Below are 23,301 nucleotides of genomic sequence, written 5' to 3'. Positions count from 1 at the left end.
GATTTTTGCCTACATTTTTAAAATTTATGTATTTATTTTAAAGACACTAATGCTCTGTTGAAGTAAAAGTTGGCTGGATCTTTTATTCATATAACTAATTGTTAAGCATATGAAGTTATACAATTCTTGTACATCTCTCCTAGAACAGAAATAGTAAGCTACTTCACAATCTCCATTTCTAATGAGATTCTCACTTTCATGCTGAATACCTTAGGCCTTTTGAGGTTTCACTATAAACTTACAAATTAAAATAACAAATAGTCCACAATGGGACTTATATGTAATTTTGTGTTCATACATACGTTTACATCCTTCTAGCAATGACTATTCAATGAATACATGAATGAACAAACTAGATGAATACAAGTTTCCCACTGCCGTATGCTATGTGATGTTCTAGACACAGGAAAGAAAGTTTTCACCCAAAGATTCTCTGAATTTGAATTTTGCTGTTTTCAGTTTTGGAGATAAGTTCTTTGCCATTCTTGTTTAAACATAGCTTTGACTTTCTAAAAGTATACAAAATATTTCAGAAATGAACTACATTTACTTGTAGCTGTTTCATGCTATAAGAATAGCTCTAATTATTTCTTCTCTGGTAGTTAAAAATCCTTTCAACAGCTGGCTGAGAAAAATAAAGTGCATCTTGATTTCAGTTTTTCACCTTGGTATCCATTTAAGGATTACATTTCAAAAGAACGTGCTTATAATGAAGAAAAACCATGCCAGTGTCAAGATTTATTCTTTCAGCTGATAGTTAATTAAATAAAACAAAGTCAATATTCATGTATTTTCATCAGTGAGGAAGAAAAAACAATTAGAAAGCAGCCCCAGAGGAGAAGGCATGATCCTGTATACATCAGTGTCAGCTCTGCAATACTTAGTTGTTTAACGTCTGGTGAATATACACTTCTTCTGAACTTTAGTTCACCTGTAAAGAAAGTCAGGATGGACTGTGTCTTCTCAAAAAATCCTCCTGGTTTAATACCGTGTATTTTAAGTCAGAAAATTGAAGAGCGTAAACCCAATTTGAACACTCTGAAAACATGTCATATAAAATGAGCCTGAACACCCAATCCACTGCAGATGATTCAATTTACATAATGTGGCAGGGAGACTTCTCTGTAACTCTGCAGGCATGGTCACACATTGTTTGTTTACACATAGATCAAGGGTTTCCTGCTGCACTTTAAAGAAATGGGAATATTAAAAAAAAAAAAAAAAAGAAATGGGAAGAGGCAAGATTGCTGGTTATGAAATTCTGTAAGAACCTTCTATAAACCTTTCCTGATTCAACATGCAGTGTTATACATAGCTAATGTAAAATCTATTTATGAAGTGTATGTTTAGCAATGTCCGGACAGGTAACTTAGGTGTCTGGGCTACAAGAATACATGCCTAACTTAATGTCTTTCTGCTGACTTCTTGATCTCAGAGAAAAGATTTGACTTTCAATGTGTTTTTAAATTGTAGGTCTCTGAGACAGAGACCTCCTTCTCATACTCTGATCTTCCTCCAAGACTTTAGAATGTCAACCTGAAACAAATCATTCTGAGTTTTTAGAGTCAGTTAGCTGTCCACTAAAAATCCCCATGCTCCTTCTGCAGTGTAGAGCTGTGTCTGCAAAATGACTGCTCCGCCCATCTGTATTTCCCAACTCCTCTTCCTGGGGAATTGTATTGTGGCCACATAACTAATTCTGGCCAGTGCACTGTGAATGGAAGTTATACGTTATACCTCTAGGCTGACATCTCCTTGTCCATCCTCTCTTATTCTATTTGCCAGCTGAGAGCAAAGGACTCCAATGTCCCAGGAGATGGCAAAATCACAAGAGAGAAAGAAGCTGGCTTTCTGAATTACCAGGTGGAAGGCAAACTTTACACATCCCAGCGGACTGTCACGTGAGTGAGAAATTAATTACTATTGTGTTAAGCCAAGGACAGGCAGGGTACTGGGTCTTTTTTTTTTTTTTAGCACTTAAGGCTTCCTTGATTCAAACACTATAGGCAAAGACACTTGAGGATATACTTTTCATATTCATTTAAAAAAAAACAATTGATATTTGTTTTCATTTTGTAAATAAGTTATCCTGTAGAGATCTTCCTTATATCTAACATTGAAGAATTTTTAAATGCCAGCCCTATGCCTCATATTGATATGTATTTACTCAATATTATACCTATGGTTGTCTGCATTGCTTAATCTGTTATGTTCAGTTGTAAGCCATGACACTTTGGACAGAGATAACATGACACCTTGGACAGGAATAAAAGTAAATGAAAAATTCATGCTCCATTCCTGTTAAGGCTACCCTTTAGGCAGCCACTTTTCTCCCTCTTTTCAGCTCAATTACTTCCCTGATTCTTCTGACGGTGGTAGGAGGTATTCCTCGTGGAGTAGCTCTTGCTGAAGCGATCCTGCAGTATCTCTAGAAAATTTTCTGGTGAGGTGTGGGTGGGAAAATCAGTATTTATCAAAATGTGTACTTACTTTTTTAACTTATTCTCACATCTCAAAACAAGATACAAGTATTATATGGCCAAGCACTGCAGAAAATGTTTGTCTAAATTCTGGTGTATATATATTTAAGAGACTTCCTCGGGGGCACTTTCCCAGTCATTACAACAGCAAAATCAACAGCAACAAAAATCTCAGCTTTAAAATGATTTCCTTCAGTAACCTCTCCATTGTGATTCCAACCAGCTTAATGATATGAAGTTGTGCTTTTCACTCTTTTACAATGCTAGCATTGCACAGATGCTCCTTTCAGGTGGAAAGCACAGCTGTCTATTAACATTAACATTTCCTCCAAAAGCACAAAGATATACACTGCGGGAAAGCCTTTTACAAAATTATAAAAGAAGCTTCTTTTTTCCCCCAACTCTAGGATATATGAAGTTTCAACCTTAGCGACTTTAAAACAGTAATCGCTTTATAACTGTTAGGATTTTCTTGTAAACCAAGAAAGGATCAGATGAAATTTCAAGAATATGCATAAACCATTCACTATAACAATACTTTAAGAATTGATTTGTATATGTGTTCAGTGACTTCAGTTTTCAAGATGTCCAAGTAGAATACTAAATCCAAAAGCATAAATTTAGTTGCAATTCTTCTTGTGAGGATATTGCCAAAGGAAACAATTCTAAATTTAAATGCACTTGTACATACCATTAGATTGAATGGATCAACTTTAACATTTTCTAAGTACTACTGTGTGTAATTACTGTTTTGCGTTAAGAAGCAGAGACCCTTCCTGAAAATATGCAGCAACATTTAAGTATTGTATTAGAAGAAATACATACAGGAATAATGTTTGATGGGCCACTGGATATACTATATTTACTGAATATCTATCCTGTAAATTCCATTCCCTCTGCACAAAATGTGTTTGTACCAAAGCCTCTGATACTCATCTGTGAATTAATATTGAGACCCATCTGGTTCCTTCTGTGACAGTATTGCTGTTCTCACAATTTAGATCCACTTGCACACTCGACTCCACCTCATATTCTGGGGAAAACCTCATGGCTAGTCTGGGAAATGTAAAGGGAGGTACAGACTTTAAATTGGCTCAGTACTGTCAGCCCAGCTAGACTCATTCTTTATTGCTGTGTGTGAGCAAGCCACGACTTCTTCTACCAGATCTCACCGGACAATCTCGGCTTCTCCCCTTCTGTGTGAGTCCTGTCTTCCATGGTTAGCGACGTGGCCTGACTGGGCTTAGGGTCCTACCCTATAAACTCTAGTTTCTACACATGGGACTTTGCCACATAATACCAAAATTTCTTAAATACTTACCAACTACTGGGGTCTCAAACTTAATCTCCCTGGGAGTTAGGTGGCTGAAGCTCAGCAACCTATTTGAAACATGAGAAAAAGTCAGGAGACTTGCAGAGGGCTGGCCCTGACGTTCCTGTCCGGAGAACCAGCACCTTGACTGCCTATCCCCAAACATCTCGCATGTGAGGATTCACCCTCATGTGTTAAGTGGCCATTCTACTGTGTCTGTTACTAACAGCCAGCTATAGCCAGCTATTAGTAACACATACAGTCCAAGAACATCTTGCTTTCCTCTGAGAACTGACATTTTTTTCCCTTTTGATAATCAGAGCAAAGCTCTTAACCTCTTGCTCTGGCTGCCAGAAATCTTAGTGCCAACTTTTGATGGTTTATCATAGCAATTGTGGTGCTCTTTATCATTGTTTCACGTGTTCTCTTATGCACTCTTAATTGTTTTTCTCTTCCTATTTCTGTCTCTCTGTAAACTTATTTGAAAAGAGAAAAGACAGGAATTTTTTTTTTTCTTTTTTGTGGTATGCGGGCCTCTCACTGTTGTGGCCTCTCCCGTTGTGGAGCACAGGCTCCGGACGCGAAGGCTCAGCGGCCATGGCTCACGGGCCCAGCCGCTCCGCGGCATGTGGGATCTTCCCAGACCGGGGCACGAACCCGTGTCCCCTGCCTCGGCAGGCGGACTCTCAACCACTGCGCCACCAGGGAAGCCCGGGGTTTAATTTTTAATGGATTTATTGGCAGCTCTTCATAAGAATTATATAAAATCCCCTAGATACGTAACTTGATCCTTTTTATGGTTGATCCTCTTATTGTTCTGGATATCAGATGTCATTAGTCATTAAACTAAAGAAACATTTTAAGCATGTATGCTTCACCAGGCTCCAGGCTAATGTCAGGGAGAGGGAAGTAAACGACAGTTATGGACCTACTGCTCATACAGTTTATAGGATCAAGTACACCTTACAAATAATTTGTTTTACTTTTATCAGTTAGAACAATTAAGTGAATATTTAAACCAAGAGCTCACTCAAGTTTACTTTAAATTGATGCTGACTATTAAATACTTGAAAAATAAAAATAAAAGTGTTTTGTTTTTTTTTTTTCTGAAAACATCAGAAGGTTGAGCTCCCACTTGTGTCATGATTTCTTCTTCTATCTTGATTTCAACTTTGGTCTCATGAAGGCTAATGATTTGGGGTTAGCTTTCGTGAACTCACATCTTTATTAATATTCAATGCCATATTATTCCAAAGATAAAAACTGGAAACTGTACTTACTGAAAGCATTTTAAGAGAACTATCTGAGCTGGTGATCTACACAGGGACAGCATTCCCCGTGTACCTTGTTACTTGAAATGTACCCTGAAGTAGGAAGAATATACATAAAAGGGATGATTTGTTCTCCAGAGTAATGAAATGCTATTGTTTGAAAATACGGCAGTAAATATAAACTGAATGAATGCGCAAATAAAAATGCAGTGTTAAAAAAAAAACTGCAGTTAATCCAGAACCCAAATAAACAGATAATGCAAAGAGCCGGAAGTTGGATCTTAACACTGTGTAATGATGATGTTTTCAATACACAGCAGAATACTCAGGTTTCTTTGAAGATACCAAACAAAGATTAAATTGGGCTCATTAAAGAGCCGTAATAAGCATTTCTTATAAAGTTTCAAAAGTCTAGTTTTTGAAAGTTGGTAATTCATGTGATAAATACTTTTCAATAAACCAGAATATCAGTTCTGTAAGCTATCTCTATTTTTAAAGTTTACATTCACTCCAAGAATATTTACCTAAACATATCCTAGAAGAGCCACTGTTTTCTTTTTAATATTAGCCTTCTTTTTAACTGCAGCAAACACAGTCATTTCTAAATGGAGGAGGCAAATACCTTGCAGGAACACTTGTCCCCTTCAAGGGGGATTAGGCAAATGTTCCACCACAGCTTCTCAGAAAGCCACAGGTCATCTGGCCTTTTTGCCACCTCTGCATTTTGCTCAGTAGAAACAGCATCTGCTCAGTTGTTTCTAGATTGCTGAGGAATGTGCTTACACAAGTTTGGAGAAGAACAAAGCTTCCTGTGCGCTCTCTCAATTGGGGGTGAGCTAGCAGCCCTCAGTACTTTCATGCTTGAATAGGAAATTGCATATTAACTGATGGCAGGGGAAATGTTCCATTCCTAGAAAAGGATAGAATATGCAAAACATCCTGTTTAGTGTAGTGTGGTGAAAAGAGCATAGGCCGTGGAGATGACTGACCTTGTTTTTAGGGCCTGCTGTGTCGCAGAGAATTATGTGACCATCCATCACATAGAATGTCTCACCTACATTACAAAACTAGTAGGAAAATGAGATGTGGTAAAGAGATAAAGAAAGATCTTAAAGATGCAGATTCCTCTGTAAATACTAACTGACCACAGGGATCCCATGGAACCTCATCCTTCACACAAGGATGGCTTAGAAAACCCACACTTTCCAAATGAGTTTTCCCTCTTTCACCCTACCTTCCCCTAGATAAATACTCAAACTGATTTGCCTTGAAGGTTTAGACACATTCATTGTCTGACCCCTTTATCTCAATGTTTCACAAACTCTCCCTTGTCTTTTCACCTGCCACTAATATATCCCAGATACTATAATGACCCAAGACATGCCCATTTAGTCAGAAAATTGCAGATGCTGACTTCAATTCAGTTCCAGTTATTTCCCAATAATTTAATCATTGTCTTTTGTCAGTATAAGAACTCTTTAGACTATAAGAAGCTTCAGCTCCCAATTACTTACTGCCCTTTTGTGCCTAAATAAGTGCTTGTCAACTAGGTTTCCTTTCTTAGTGATGGTTAAAGTTTTTTAAGATACATGGCCTCATTAAGACTGAAAGGCTGGAAGACATCTATATTTTTCCTAAGTGTCAGTTCATCACTTTTTAAGCAATATCATAATAGATATAATCAAAGATTTGACATGGAGACTTCCTGCCTGAGTTAATACTAGTTTTCATATTTGAATACCGAGGAATGGGGTCCTCAGGGATTATATTTGGCCAAACATAGAAAAACAAACAATTGTTACTAACATCGCTCCTTTAAACATTTTCACTCATTATCTCTTATTTTTCATTTAAACAAATTATACTGAATATATCTCAAAGTCTCAGAGCCTCAATTAGAAGGGTAGAAAAAATACTGTACAAAGATATCCAGAGAGTAATTGTCACACTGATGACCTCGGAAGAAGCCTACCTTGGGCTTTTCAGGGAACTTAGACCACTGCTTCCTGGGTCAAGGTGTCCTTTTAAAGGCAGACTGAGGCAGAGGAGTTCCTCTATTGCTTTAATTTATTTCTGTCACTGCCTCTCCCATGTGGGAATCATGCTCCGCTCTCCTGACTACTACGATTATATCTTTGAATGCTACCAGGTCTCACCTGAAGAATCAGTATATCCTGGGAGCATTTCTCTACTAGGTACCCTGTTGGGACAGGAGATAAGAAAAAGAAAAAGGAAAGGAGCTGGTTTACAAGTGGTTCCCTTCACAGGAGATTAAGTTCAGATATAACCTGAAACGTGAAGATTTCAGTTTATTCAAACTGACAGACCTTCCACTGTAGCATTTTTGTATGCTAATAACTGGCCAAATTATCTTTATGAAAAACAAAGGAGCATTTATTTCCACTTAGATAAGTCAAATCCGTTGTGTTTGTGAAATTTCCAGAGAGTTAATCATGCCTAGATTTAGCTATGCTCTTTTAAATAATGTATGCACAGTAACATAAAATTAGCAGAAGGTGACAAATTCAGCCAGCAAATTGATGAACTCTACCCAGATGCTACATTTTGCATTGGAAATTACTTTGAAGAAAACTAGGACAGAAATATTGAACCAGGAAATAATATTTTGCAGAAGATTATGTATGGAATAAAATCCATGTTGGATTACTTAAACCCAAACCATTTGTATTAGTACAATATTTATATTAGTACAATATTCAGTCAGGCAAAAGATTGTTGTATCTAAACTGTCAGCTGTTTTGCAGTGAAGTGTGGCCATATGTAAAAACATTGTTTGAGATTCCAAAACATTATTTCTCTCTTTTGCATCAGGTTCCAAATGCACGCTATCACCTGCACATATGCTTGAGCATTCCTACCTCCCAATATGATCAATATCATTCCATCAAACCAAACTATGCCTTACATCTCATTTGAAGTACATTTGATAAAATATACTTTTATAATTCCAGTCTTCATATTATTTCATTTTAACAACAACAAAAAAAAAACAAGAAAAAGAAATGATCTTTTCAAATGACTTACAGTCAAGAAAACATGCCCCTTTTACCTATTGGAAAGTATAAATACAGAAACCACACCCAATTTCATAACCTGTCAATAGTGCTGATACCTGCACCCATGCCTTTCTTTATACCTTGTGAACATTAATGGGTGGGGAATGTATAGAGTGAAGAGCATTAGCTCTCTGAGAACAAAATATATTTTAATAGCTATTGAAAGTAGAACAGGAAAAATGAAGGAAATAGGTTATGCAGAAGAGATTAAATTTCATCAGATTTCTTGGTTATCACATATAAATAACTAAATCCATTTTATGTAGATCAAAGTCCAATCTGAAATATGCTTCTTTATCCATTCATCTGTCGATGGACACTTAGAATAAAGAAGATGTGACACATATATACAATGGAATATTAGCCATAAAAAGAAATGAAATTGAGTTATTTGTAGTGAGGTGGATGAACACAGAGTCTGTCATTCGGAGTGAAGTAAGTCAGAAAGAGAAAAGCAAATACTGTATACTAACATATATATGGAATTAAAAAAAAATGATTCTGGGACTTCCCTGGTGGCACAGTGGTTAGGAATCTGCCTGACAATGCAGGGGACGCGGGTTCGATCCCTGGTGTGGGAAGATCCCACATGCCATGGAGCAACTAAGCCTATTTTAAATGGAGATCCCACATGCCACGGAGTAACTAAGTAACTAAAGGTTTTAAAAATATTCTGAACTTCAGTTACTGTTTCCCAATTCCAAGGTATGAAATGAAGTCCTTGCTTGAGGATCATGAATTTAATAACTTCAATATACCCTAGAATGCCATCCAGGAAAAAAATTAAAGTGTGCATTGCATCCTGAAAGCCAAGGAGGGCCTCTCGATGCTCTAGATAAAACCAAGTTCAATTTCCAAAATCCAAGTTAGTTAGGCTTGGTATAAGCATGCCAAACCTCTTAATCTTCACGATCTTCGGGGATTTTTTTTGTTGATAGATAGAGAATTAGTGAGACAGTGTCTGGATTGCTACGAATCCTTCCCACAATTCAAAAAATAGCTAAAAGCAAATAATATCAATGATAAAAGTGGGTCAGTGACACTATTCTTGATCGTGAAGGACTATAAATAAATACTATTTTGCAAACATTTTCTCTCTTTTGTGAAAGAAAATTGAATGTCTGTTTGCTGAAGTTAAAGCAATCTGAAATTCAATTTGTAGGCTATAGATCTGATTTAGTAGCATGTACACAAACATCTTTAGGCCAGGATAAAGATTTACTTCAGTGTGCGTCCAGCTAACTCGTTTTCTTTCCCTTGACAAATTGTAGTTTTGCACTGACTTTCTGAGAATAACTGGGATGCAAAACTTAGTGTTTATTTGGGTAGTGAATTGACTCTATCACTGAAAATAAATGGCCTACTTTTCTTGTTAAAGCCTTCACAGATCTATACAATAAAATATGTTTATAGGTCACTGAGTGGATGGTAGATTCCCTGTGAAATCTCAGAGAGTTAAGAAAAAAAATGACTTTTCTCAAAATAGGTATTGAAGTTCAAAAGAGATACACATTTTTTTCTTTTCTTGTTTTTAGAGTATATTTGATTTACAATGTTGTGTTACTTTCTGCTGTACAGCAAAGTGAATCAGTTACACATATACATGTATCCACTCTTTTTTAGATTCTTTTTCCATATGTCATTACAGAGTATTGAGTAGAGTTCCCTGTGCTATATAGCAGGTTCATTAGTTATCTGTTTTATATAGAGTAGTGTGTATATGTCAATCCCAATTTCCCAATTTATCCCTCCCTTTCCCTTTCCCTTTCTCCCCTGGTAACTCTCAGTTTCTTTTCTACATCTGTGACTCAACTTCTGTTTTGTAAATAAGTTTATTCGTATCGTTTTTTAGATTCCACATATGAAAGATATCATATGATGTTTGTCTTTCTCTGACTTACTTTATCCAGTATGACAATCTCTAGGTCCATCCATGTTGCTGCAAATGACATTATTTTGTTCTTTTTAATGGCTGAGTAATATTCCATTGTATGTATGTACCATATCTTCTTTATCCATTCATCTGTTATTGGACATTTAGGTTGCTTCCATGTCCTGGCTGTTGTAAATAGTGCTGCAGTGAACATTGGGGTGCATGGCTCTTTTTGAATTATGGTTTTATCTGGATATATGCCCAAGACTGGATTGCAGGATCATATGGTAGCTCTATTTTTAGTTTTTTAAGGAACCTCCATACTGTTCTCCATAATGGTTGTACCAATTTACATTTCCAGCAACAGTGTAGGAGTGTTCCCTTTTTCCCACACCCTCTCCAGCATTTATTACTTGTAGACTGTTTGATGATGGCCATTCTGACTAATGTGAGGTAATACCTCATTGTAGTTTTGATTTGCATTTGTCTAATAATGATGTTGAGAATCTTTTCATGTGCTTTTTGCCCATCTGTATGTCTTCTTTGGAGAAACATCCAAAGATTTAGATCTTCCGCCCATTTTTTGATTGGGTTGTTTGTTTTTTTGACATTGAGCTGCATAAGCTGTTTATATATTTTGGAAATTAATCCCTTGTCGGCTGCTTCGTTTGCAAATACTTTCTCCCGTTCTGTGGGTTGTCTTTTCATTTTGTTTATGGTTTCCTTTGCTGTGCAAAAGCTTTTAAGTTTAATTGGGTTCCATTTGTTTGTTTTTATTTTCATTACTCTAGGAGGTGGATCAAAAAAGATCTTGCTGCAATTTATGTCAAAGAGTGTTCTGCCTATGTTTTTCTCTAAGAGTTTTATAGTATCTGGCCTTACATTTAGGTTTTTAATCCATTTTGAGTTTATTTTTGTGTATGGTATTAGGGAGTGTTCTAATTCCCTTCTTTTACATGTAGTTGCCCTGTTTTCCCAGCACCACTTATTGAAGACACTGTCTTTTCTCCATTGTATAGTCTTGCCTCCTTTGTCATAGATTAGGTTGCCATAGGTACCTGGATATATCTCTGGACTTTCTATCCTGTTCCATTGATCTATATTTATTTCTGCGCCAATACTATGCTGTTTTGATTACTGTAGCTTTATTAGTGTAGTCTGAAGTCAGGGAGCCTGATTCCTCCAGCTCTGTTTTTCTTTCTCAAGATTGCTTTGGCTGAGATACACATTTGAATGTCATTTTAAAACCAGGAATAAACAGATATTATCAAAGGCCTCAATTTAGTTTTGTTTTCCATTAGAAATGGACAATCTCTTTTTTTATATATAACATCTTTATTGCAGTATAACTACTTTTATTTTCTTAAATAAATTTATTTATTTTATTTTTGGCTGCATTGGGTCTTCATTGCTGCACACGGTGAGGGCGGGCTACTCTTCGTTGCGGTGTGCGGGCTTCTCAGTGCAGTGGCTTTTCTTGTGCGGAGCACAGGCTTTAGGTGCACAGGCTTCACTAGTTGTGGCTCACGGGCTCTAGGGTGCAGGCTCAGTAGTTGTGGTGCATGGGCTTAGTTGTTCCACGGCATATGGGATCTTCCCAGACCAGGGTTCGAACCCGTGTCCCCTGCACTGGCAGGTGGATTCTTAAACCACTGCGCCACCAGGGAAGCCTGACAATCTGTCTTTTAAACAAAAAATCAAACTGAGACACTGAAGCTTTATACAATGATAGACTTTAGTATTTTAATTTAGTGTGTGTTTGCTTGTTTAATGTGGGAAATTGAAACCTGCTGGTAGGAGAGGTCAGACGAGAAAGTCGATGTCACTGGGAGAGACTGAACAAAAGCTAAAATAGTGGTACCCCAGCACCAGAGGCTCACAGGAGAAACAAAGGAAGGTAAGGAGAGAGAGACGGAAAGCAAAGCAGTCACTGAGGATGATTCAAATTAAACCTCTAGGTTTCTGCTGTATGAGAATTGTTCTAGCTGAAGTACACAGAGAAGGAAGCCAAATGCACTTACTGGTGACCCAGACACAAGGTTGAGTGTATTAAGAAACACATCAGGCAAAGTTGGGGTCTTTTCACTGTAACCTGATTTTTACCTACTGGCTGCGGCAGTTTTGGACAAGTTGCTCAAACTCTCTGAGCCTCAATGGCCTAATCTATAAAAAGGGGTGTATGTGGGTGTAAAATTAGCCATCTGGGGGATGCCAAGAGCACTGTTATTAGGCTTGTGTTAGCAAATGGAAAAAGAGCTAGCCAGTGTTGCCTACTCTTATTAATAACATCAGCAGTTAAACTCCTCTCCTCTCTTTTCCCTCTTTGTTGGTGAGAAGCTTCTTCCATTTCCTTTGGTTTCTGTTTGTCAATTTACACCTCTCATAGGTATGATGATCTCATGTTGACAGTATTCACTTTCTCTCCATTTTAGCCACCCATACTTAGAACAGACAGTCTTTCTAAAACTGTGGTCATGACTGCTGGCAGCAGAAATCACCCAGATGTGTGCTTTCAGTGGGTATTTATGTGCCCATCCCAAAACGACTGAATCTAAATCTCTGTGGGTGAGACTTAGACATATGCTTTCATAACAAATCCTCGGATTATTTTAGCTGCAGTTTGGAAACCACGTTTCACTCTCTGATTTGTCCTTTGACCTATCTGACCTAATCCGACCTCATCACTTATCCTTTCTTCACTTTGAATAACTATTCATAATATATATCTTTTTCACCTTTTGCTGGCAATTTCAGCACATAGACGGCTCTTCACCCTTTTTTCAACCATCTTATGAGGAATCCGACTCCTGGCCAGAGTAACTGTGTGTGATTTTTCAGGCCTGAACAGAGACAATTACAGAGGCTTTCCTGACAGGCCTCACAGGGGAGAGCTGCCCTCCCCCACCAGGCTCCGTGCATAGCCTGTGCACTGCAGGCCCTGGAGGGAGTGGCAGGCCTTCCTGGCTGGCCTCGCTCTTCTGCAGATCTGCATTCCTGGCCCAGTGCCTTCGTTTGAGGGCTGCTTTATTTGGGGCCTTCCACAGAGGCCCGTACTCAGACACCTCTGTGAAAACCTCCTTACAGGGGAAAGTGGGAAAAACTTGAAGACACATCTCTATATTCTAGCTCAGGGCTCAGGACTGCTAACTCTATCCCCTCTCTCTCTCCTGGGCCCCCAGGTTAAGAAAACCTCTGGAACCTTTTGTTTGAGGCCCCCTCAGCAATGAGATGATCCTTACTTCTGCACTGATCCACCTGCCCTAAACCAGGGGCCCTCAAACATGGGAAAAAGGGAGCAGGGTGGGAGTTGGAGCTTTCTCCGGGTTAGCTTCTTGTGGACGCTATCACAATAAATGATTAAAGCCTTGACTGTTACTTTCATTTTTGGCTTATTTTTAATTGGCTGCTCTGACACCTGACAGCTCATCTCTCTCTCCAGTTCAGCTGAGCTCCTGACATCACCACGCTCCAACTCTTTTGCAACTCTTCCCAAATCTGTTATTTAGTATTAGGACATCTGGGGAAAAACAAAACTTTAAAAAAGAATTAATCCTGGTGGAACCTAACTGTTTTCCTTCCCAGGGCCTGCACGGGGCTGCTGACAGCTGCAGGAAAAGCATACCACTGTCCAGACCTTTGAAACTGCAACTTGATCCGCACCACCCTCAACCAGGCCATCAACATGGCCAGCAATCCTGCTACTTCCTCCTTAGTCCTGCTATGTCAGCCATCATCACCTGGTTTATATTTTCCACCATATCCAACGTCTAACCTCACTGTTTCCCCTGTGGGTCCCAGAAGATTCTGTGATTCACCAGCTGATAAAGAAAATAGGAACCAAAGGACAAAAACTTCCTGCCACCAATCTTAAAACCCATCTTTTTCCCTTGTTTACAGTGAAGTCTCCCTTCTATTTTCTACACACAGTATCTTTATCTGTGCTCTACTCATTATTTCCCACCTTCTCAAGGACTTTATTATATTGATATTTCCACCTCTTTCCTGCGTTGACAAACCTCTTGCACTCTGCAGGCTGCTTGACGTTAACCTTTAAACATCCTCAGATTTCTTCCCACTTTAAAATAAAAAATAAGCAGCCCCACATCTCCCCCTAGCTAGAAGTAATTCTTTCAACTATTTGGAAATTCTAGCCTATAGATAGCTCTACTTTCTTGCTATTTAGTACTTGAAATGTAGCTGGTGCCACTAAGAAAATGATTTTTTAAATATTATTTAATTTTGATTAATTTCTGTTTCAATTTAAACAGGCATAAGTGGCTAGTGGCTATCATATCAGCCAGGCAGACCCAGATAAACACTGGAACTTACATTTCAAAGCTTATCATGACAGCATAACTGGCAATGACAGTAATATCTCAATATAAACAGAAGTTATCTTTTAAGACCTTAGTTATGATATGAAACAGACATAAAATGAGAAATTGACAGTAACACAATAATAGTAGGGGACTTTAACACCCCACTTACAACAGTGGACAGATCATCCAGACAGAATATCAATAAGGAAACACTAGCCTTAAATAATAACATTAGACCAAATGGACTTAATTGATTTTTATAGTGCATTCCACCCAAAAGCAGAAGAATACACGTTCTTTTCAAGTTCACATGAACATTCTCCAGGATGGATCACATGGTAGGCCACAAAACAAGCCTCAGTAAATTTAAGAAAATTTAAGTTATATCAAGCATCTTTTCTAACTACAATGCTATGAGAGTAGAAATCAACTACAAGAAAAAAAAACTGCAAAAAACACAAACATGTGGAGGCTAAACCATATGCTACTATACAACCAATGCATCACTGAAGAAATCAAAAAGGAAATCAAAAAATACCTAGAGACAAATGAAAACATAATGATCCAAAACCTATGGGACGCAGCAAAGGCAGTTCTAGGAGGGACATGTACTGTGATATGAGCTTACCTTAGGAAACAAGAAAAATCTCAAGTAAACTATGTAACCTTATACCTAAAGCAACTAGAGAAAGAATAAACAAAACCCAAAGTCAGTAGAAGTAAAGATCAGAGCAGAGATAAGTGAAATAGAGACTAAAAAAACGGCAGTAAAGATCAATGAAACTAAAACCTGGTTCCTTGAAGAGATAAACAAAATTGATAAACCTTTAGCCAGACTCATCAAGAAAAAAAGAGAGAGGGCCCAGCTCAATAAAATCAGAAATGAAAAAGGAGAATTTACAATTGACACCACAGAAACACAAAGGATCATAAGAGACTAATATGAGCAACTCTATGCCAATAAGATGGACAACCTAGAAAAGATGGGCAAATTCTTAGAAAGATACTGTCTCCCAAGACTGAACCAGGAGAAAAAGAAAATATGCACAGACCAATTACCAGTACTGAAATTGAATCAGTAATTTAAAAACTCCCAACAAACAAAAGCTGGGACCAGATGGCTTCACAAGTGAAGTCTACCAAGCATTTAGAGACGAGTTAACGCCTATCCTTCTGAAACTATTCCAGTTTAATTCATTTTTATGTCATTGTCTCCCACCTTCCAACTCTTGTCTCAACAATCTGTACAGAAAATAACTCCAGTATTTGCTCAATGACCCTAAGACTAGCAATGGCTATGTGACATTAACAATAAGCATGAAATAATTTAAAAAAATCATAATCAGATACCTTACTAGGAAAATGGAATACGAATTGCATGAGCAAAGCTGATGCTGTGCTACTCATGAACTCGGGAAGAACAGTAATCCTGAGAAGAGCTGCCTGAGGTGCACTCAGCAGCACAACTATTAACAAACTACACATAAGCATTTTCCCACCATCAGACGTGGAGGCCATTTTGTGAGCAGCACTAAGAAGCTCACTGAGAGTTCAGGGGTATTTTTCAGAACCGAGTTCACGCTATATCACAGCATATACTCTATGAGGACCCTTGGGAAAAATTCCCTTCAGTGTAAGAACCAGACGTACTTCTGAAAAATTAGTTTGCTTTTCTTTTATGGACATTAAGTATAGTGTAAATGATCTTGTTTGCCCAGTTTTTTGTAAGAAATCCTGTAGCCCGTTTCTCAATTCACCATCAGCAGACATAGCTGCCTCGCATGTTTTATTTTTGTTATAAAAGCACATTATGGTTTTATCTTATTTTTTAGCAAAAAAGAAAAATTGATTTTTTTCTTGATTTCCCCATTTCCTTGGTTAATTTTGGATGTCATAGCATCTCACTCTGCATAGTCTCTCAACACACAGTCCAATTTAAACATACATATTTGTCTTCTCTTCTCCTAGAGACCCATAGTTCATAATCTATTTACATTAATTAAATATTTCAGATAAATAAAACAAATCAATGATGCAGTTATTTTAACATTCTGTTGCACCAGGAAATATACAAACAGTAAAATCAATGAGTTCAACCCTGATAAAACTCTTACTGTGTTACTGCTAGTGCAAAAAGCAAAACAGAAAATGCTACCCACCAGCATTTATGCATAAATATCATCTATTCATTAGATAATTTATTTCTCCAAATGCTTTGCCTAAATAAGTTAACTGAGCTCAGAAAACCGAATAGTTTGAGAAACAATTCAGGTGTGTCTCTTAGGCATCAAATACCATACAAAACAAAACATGCTTAGGCTAATAAGCAAACCAAGAGCCAGAGGCAAGCTCTTGTGAATTCATTTCTCTCTGTGCCAAAAGAAGGAGATTTTCTTTTAAGCACTGTGATGAGGGGAAAGGAGGGTAGTAAGACAAGCTTACACGTCCCCAAAGATTGTTCAGCGTCAATGAGAATTATGCCATGCCTAGACAGTAATACTATCTCTATGCCTTCAATGCTTTCAAGTACTACAAAGCTGGAGAAAAATATTTACTAAAATAAAACATGAGAAGTGAAAGATATTTGCTCAGTTGTGTGACAATTAAGTTACTCAACACATTGATGGTGACAATATGTACCTTGAATGTTGCACTTTTCCCACAATACATGGAAAACTTTTAGGGAAGTCAATATTTATATAAATACTCTCTTTTGTGGAGTACCGCAGAGGAAAGGTAAGCAGGCATAGCTTTCCATGATCAAATTTTCCTTGTGTCTTCTCTTTTCTTTCTAACAACTGCTGCTACCACCACCACCTTCCCACGAGGGCGATCTTTTTGACTAGATGTATGTAAATTCCATTTTTCCTTGGTTTAGCTAAGGAAGATTTAGCTAAGGAATTCTCTAAAAGATTCTTACTATTAAATTCAAGGAACATAATACAAGATGAAATAAAACAGAATTACAAAAATAATAAAACAAACAACAACAAACTTCAGAAGTCCAGAAACATAACTGTTGACAAAGAATCTATTTATTTTCATTCCATGATAAATAAAGTTCAAGCAAAAATCAAAAAATGTTCTGGCATGCAGAAGTTTACAGGTTGATTTCCCTCCTGAAAATCTCTCCAGGGGTTTCGCTCAGTACAGTCAAACTCCTTCATAGGTTTTTCATAAGCTGGCCCCAATACACCTCTCCAGCTTACCTCAACTGTGTCACTTTCCTTGCCTTATCAGCTGTTCCTTCTCTCACGAGAAATCCCGACACCTACTCTCACCAGAAAAAATGTCAAGTCCATAGCACCTTATGTGAGATGCTTTCCTTGAAATTCCATGGCAGAGGTAACAGCTTTTTTATGTCACCACTTTTTGAATATAATTTCCATATTTATTTACCCCTCATTATAATGCATTTTCCTCAGTAGTTGCTTTGAAGATTGTCTGCCCTACCAAACTATAAGCTCATTATCCTACAGATGAATTATCTTTCTATTCTCAGGAATTAACAAACTAGCTGATCCACTGTATCATGTCCTAAGTCTTTACTGAATTAGTAAAATTGAAATGTAGGATGCTTCAAATCCCAATACAATTTTTTTAATCTTACTAATATTTTCCTGCTCATCACAATCATGTACTATTGAGTTTTGTTCCTCTTCCACTTCTTTTTACCAATTTTATAAGGAAAATGTGTATTTCAATGATCATTAAAAGATAGGCACTGAATATAGCATATCATGCTATTTCAAAGTAATTCAGGTTAGGTATTCTTCACCTTGAAAATGACGTTACTTTGATCTTAAAAAGCTAAATAAAAGGCCATAATATCTATAAATTGTATTTATTATAAAAAAGCAATGAGCAATATTCTCTTATTTTTACTGGACACTACTTTTTAAAAAACCAAAAGGAATAATAATTATGCAAATGCTGATCTCACCTTCATTTTATCTGCACGGACTTCCATCAAAGTCATATAAAACTATAAAAATTTACATTTGGGGCTTCCCTGGTGGCGCAGTGGTTGAGAATCTGCCTGCTAATGCAGGGGACACGGGTTCGAGCCCTGGTCTGGGAAGATCACACATGCTGCGGAGCACCTGGGCCCGTGAGCCACAACTACTGAGCCTGTGCTCTGCAACAGGAGAGGCCGCGATAGTGAGAGCCCCGTGCACCACGATGAAGAGTGGCCCCCGCTTGCCACAACTAGAGAAAGCCCTTGCACAGAAACGAAGACCCAACACAGCAAAAATAAATTAATTAATTAATAAACTCCTACCCCCCAACATCTTCTTTAAAAAAAAAAAAATTTACATTTGATAATAGTTAAGATGGAAGACAATGTCATAGAAATAATTTTAAAATGTAATCATTGTATCTCTTCAGGGTTTGGGAAGTGAAGTTATAAAAAAGTATATAAAATATCATGTTAAAATGAAAATCATTTTAGATGACAACTACTTTTTTCAGATGAAATAATGAAATGAACTAAAAAATATACATTTTGTTCATCTAGAAATCAAGTTTCTCCCCACGTTCTATTTATTCCATTACTTTCTGAACAGCCTTATCTCAATTTCAGGAATATAATTTATATTTTAAAAAATGAAAATGCCATGAGAGAAAGCATTCATAAATGTATACGAAACAATAAGAAAATATTTGTACAACATTTTCTACTTTGACAGATATGCAATATTTGAATATTGTCTCTATGCCATCTCTCTTTTTAACACAGTCCAAGGACAACACTTTTAAGGTTAGAGCCATAATGCATCAATTTTGATACTGAGAAAATAGCGAAGATCATATTGTAGTTTTATATTTTAAGTCGGTAGATCCCCCCCAGTCCAATTCTCCAAAGCTGAGGCTCAACCAAACCCATGTTTAGATTATCCTTCCATTGCTTTAAGATGTAATAATGATAGCCTTGGACAATTTTTAGGCTGGCATTAAATCTTATAGTTGTCCCTAGTTACACCAATAAAGGTGGAGAGGAAGGTAAAACATAAAAAACTGAGCATCTTTAGCAGAGATGATTCTAGAGTTACTGATCAGTGTAAGTCTAATTACTTGCTGTGATACAAAACCACATGCAGTTTTCTCTCTACTCGGGACAACTGGATATCGATGACATCATCATGGATGGCTTTACCTTCCCACATAAATACTGTAAAATTTTAGACATTCCAAAAATATTCAGTAGTTGCACCTTCCTCAGTTCACACATTATTGACCTGGTAAACCTTTTTAGACAAGAGAAACTGTTTGTGTACTCATTAACTATATATTCAGGCTGCACAGTTGAGTTAAGGGATACATTAACTATGAAGTAAACACTTTTGATCTTGCCCTTAAGGTATCATAATAACTTTGCTGTACTAGATACATAACCAGTTGTTTGCTCCCGCTTTATAATTTTGTCAATTGGCAGTACTGACCAGCATTGTTGCTGCACTTTTTTTCTGATACGTTTTCAGCATAAAACTTTGTTCGGAATGAACATATTTCTACCAAGAAACCTGAAAATGTCTTGATCCACAACTTCCTAAATGTCCAAAATGTGCATTGAAATCTTGATACACAAAGTTTCCCCCTCCATCCCCTAAAACTTAAAAAATTAAATCACAAGGGAAAATGATGAGGGATGATCCATTTTTTCATGTCAGGAGTCTCGTATTTATTCTATTTGCATGTTTGTTCATTTATTCAGTAAATATTTATTGAGTTCCTGTTATGTACCAAACACTGGACTAGGTATCAGGGATATGGTGCTGAACTAAATGCAAATGCCCCCACCCCTCGTCCAGCTGAAGTTGCCATCTGATTAGACAGAGGTACTAAATCACTAATTTGTCAAACCAAATATACAATTTAAAATGATGGATATATTCTAAGAAGAAAAATAAATTAGCAAAATAAAGAGGTATGGTTTAAATTTAGGGCTCAGGGAAAGCGTCACACATACAGGTAATTCCTACTCTTGTTGAAGGTCTCTATGTATACACACGCTGTGCACACACACATATTTGTGTGTGTGTTTTAAAATGTGTAGAGATCATATAAATATGTATATATATATAATATTTATGTACACACATAGATACTTTAACATAAGTAGGAGTTAGATGAGCAAAGGTGGAGAGAAGAGGGAGGAAAGAAGATACAGAATACGCAAGAGGCCTCAGGTCAGAAAGAATTGACAGAAGGCAGGTGTGGCTGCAGCACAGAAAGAGCCCACAGGAGGTAAGCCCAGGATGGAGTACAAGGCCAGATTATGCAGAGCCTTATTGGCTGTATTAGTGATTTTAAATTTTATACTAATACAATGGGAAGGTTCTGAAGGGTCTTAAAATAGTAGAGCAGCAGGTTTCCTTTCACTGTAATGTATTAAATTATTAGGGTGGGCCTGGGAGGTAATTATGCAGGTGGGGAAACCAAGTATAAAATAGTAGAGACAAAACCTGCCGGTAGATGGCCAAGTTTTTTATACAGAAAGAATGAATAGAAATCAGAACTTTTTGAGGTAAAGACAGGAAATTGTTATGGATTGGTGAGATGTGAAAGAAAAGTTTCTGGCAAGAGCAAGTGGATGGGTGGATTTTTGAGGAAGCACAATGGAGAAGGGAAAGATTTGTAGGGACACCGTGACAAGTTGAGTACATCCCTGTTTATTAATTTGAGATGCCTGTGAGCCGTCTGGTAGACATGTCGAGGAGGAATTAAATGTCTAAGTCGAAAGTGCAAAAGAGAGGCTTGAGATTTACATGTGGGTTCTTCTGATTATGTTTAAAGTCAGGGAATAGATAAGATTGCCAAAGCTGAGAATACTGATTGCAAGAGAAGACCTAGCATCAACTATAAAGGAACCTAACATATAGAATAAGGGTTCTCATGCAAATCAAAACTACAATGAGATATCATCTCACACTGGTCAGAATGGGCATTATCAAAAAATCTACAGGGCTCCCCTGGTGGCGCAGTGGTTGAGAGTCCGTCTGCCGATGCAGGGGACGCGGGTTCGTGCCCCGGTCCGGGAAGATCCCACATGCCGCGGAGCGGCTGGGCCCGTGAGCCATGGCCGCTGAGCCTGCGCGTCCGGAGCCTGTGCTCCGCAACGGGAGAGGCCACAACAGTGAGAGGCCCACGTACCGCAAAAAAAAAAAAAAAAAATCTACAAACAATAAATACTGGAGAGGCTGTGGAATGTACTGCACTGTCGGTGGGAATGTAAATTGATACAGCCACTATGGAGAACAGTATGGAGGTTCCTTAAAAGACTACAGATAAAACTACCATATGACCCAGCAATCCCACTACTGGGCATATACCCTGAGAAAACCATAATTCAAAAAGAGTCATGTACCAAAATGTTCACTGCAGCTCTATTTACAATAGCCAGGACATGGAAGAAACCTAAGTGTCCATCAACAGATGAATGGATAAAGAAGATGTGGCACATATATACAATGGAGTATTACTCAGCCATAAAAAGAAACGAAATTGAGTTATTTGTAGTGAGGTGGATGGACCTAGAGTCTGTCATACAGAGTGAAGTCAGTCAGAAAGAGAAAAACAAATACCGTATGCTAACACATATATATGGAATCTAAAAAAAAAAAAAAAATGGTCATGAAGAACCTAGGGGCAAGATGGGAATAAAGACGCAGACCTACTAGAGAATGGACTTGAGGATACGGGGAGGGTAAGCCGGGACGAAGTGAGAGATTGGCATGAACATATATACACTACCAAACGTAAAACAGATAGCTAGTGGGAAGCAGCCGCGTAGCACAGGGAGATCAGCTCTGTGCTTTGTGACCCCTAGAGGGGTGGGATAGGGAAGGTGGGAGGGAGGGAAGAGATATGGGGACATATGTATATGTATAACTGATTCACTTTGTTATAAAGCAGAAACTAACACACCATTGTAAAGTAATTATACTCCAATAAAGATGTTAAAAAAAGATAAGGGCTCTTAGTTTTTTTGTGTATAAAATTTCCCTGGGTATATGATAAAATACAATCCATTCACAGAACGTCTGGTCCAGTAGTTTTGGAATGGAACTCAGAAATATGCATTTTAAAAATATTCCTTATAACTCTGAGGTGGTTGTTTCATTTTAACAATTCTGGTAGTTGCTGCATTGTTTTCAGCTTGAAAAAAAACAGGAGGTTAAAAAAAAAAAAAAGGATCCTGCACAGTTCTATGTGGAATCTCTTATTTTCAAAAAATGAAAAACTAGGGCTTCCCTGGTGGCACAGTGGTTGAGAGTCCGCCTGCCGATGCAGGGGACGCGGGTTCGTGCCCCGGTCCGGGAAGATCCCACATGCCACGGAGCGGCTGGGCCCGTGAGCCATGGCCGCTGAGCCTGCGCGCCCGGAGCCTGTGCTCCGCAGCGGGAGAGGCCACAACGGTGAGAGGCCCGCGTACCGCAAAAAAAAAAAAAAAAAAGAAAAAGAAAAACTAAAAGTCAATATGCCTGAAGCATGGAGAAAAGTGACAAAAAAATAAGGCTGGAGAAACATGCAAGGACCAAATTGTGTTGGGTCTTGTAGGCTATAAAAAGAAGTTGGGGATTTATCTTTAGGATCAGGGGTAGGCATAAAAGGCTTCAAACATAATTGATATGAGCAGATATATGTTTTAGAAAAAAATAACTGGTTGTAGAGATTGGTTTTCATGAAGACTGAATGGAGGGTCCAGCTAATAGTTGCAATTGTCTTGGTAATTAGAACTAGGATGGTGATGGTGTAAATGGAAAGAATAGAGGTTTAAGGAAAATGTGGAAAGAAAAATGGCCAGCATTTACTGATGTATATGATATGAAAAGGGGTAAGAGTGAGGGAAATGTCAGGGTCAGCTCAACAAACCCAGTTTTGGCTTATCTACGTGTTTGGAAGATGGAACCCATCATGGTCACAGGAAATGCTGAAGGAAAAACTGGCTTTGCGGATGTCGTCAG

The 23,301-nt window shown here is 37.8% G+C and overlaps 1 long non-coding RNA gene across 1 annotated transcript in view; it reads left to right on the top strand.

Annotated features, from left to right (window-relative positions):
- Positions 1–1,725: 1,725 nt before the first annotated feature.
- The window catches only part of LOC116755750, a 42,995-nt gene continuing 21,419 nt past the window's right edge, over positions 1,726–23,301 (top strand). Inside the window, exon 1 of the long non-coding RNA XR_004350450.1 lies at positions 1,726–1,901. This is a non-coding gene — a long non-coding RNA (uncharacterized LOC116755750). The remainder of the gene's footprint in view (positions 1,902–23,301) is intronic.

Source organism: Phocoena sinus, chromosome 6 (genome assembly GCF_008692025.1).
Source record: "Phocoena sinus isolate mPhoSin1 chromosome 6, mPhoSin1.pri, whole genome shotgun sequence".
Classification (NCBI taxonomy): domain Eukaryota; kingdom Metazoa; phylum Chordata; class Mammalia; order Artiodactyla; family Phocoenidae; genus Phocoena; species Phocoena sinus.
Note: the sequence above shows the minus strand (reverse complement) of the source record. Positions and strands in the feature narration are given on the sequence as shown.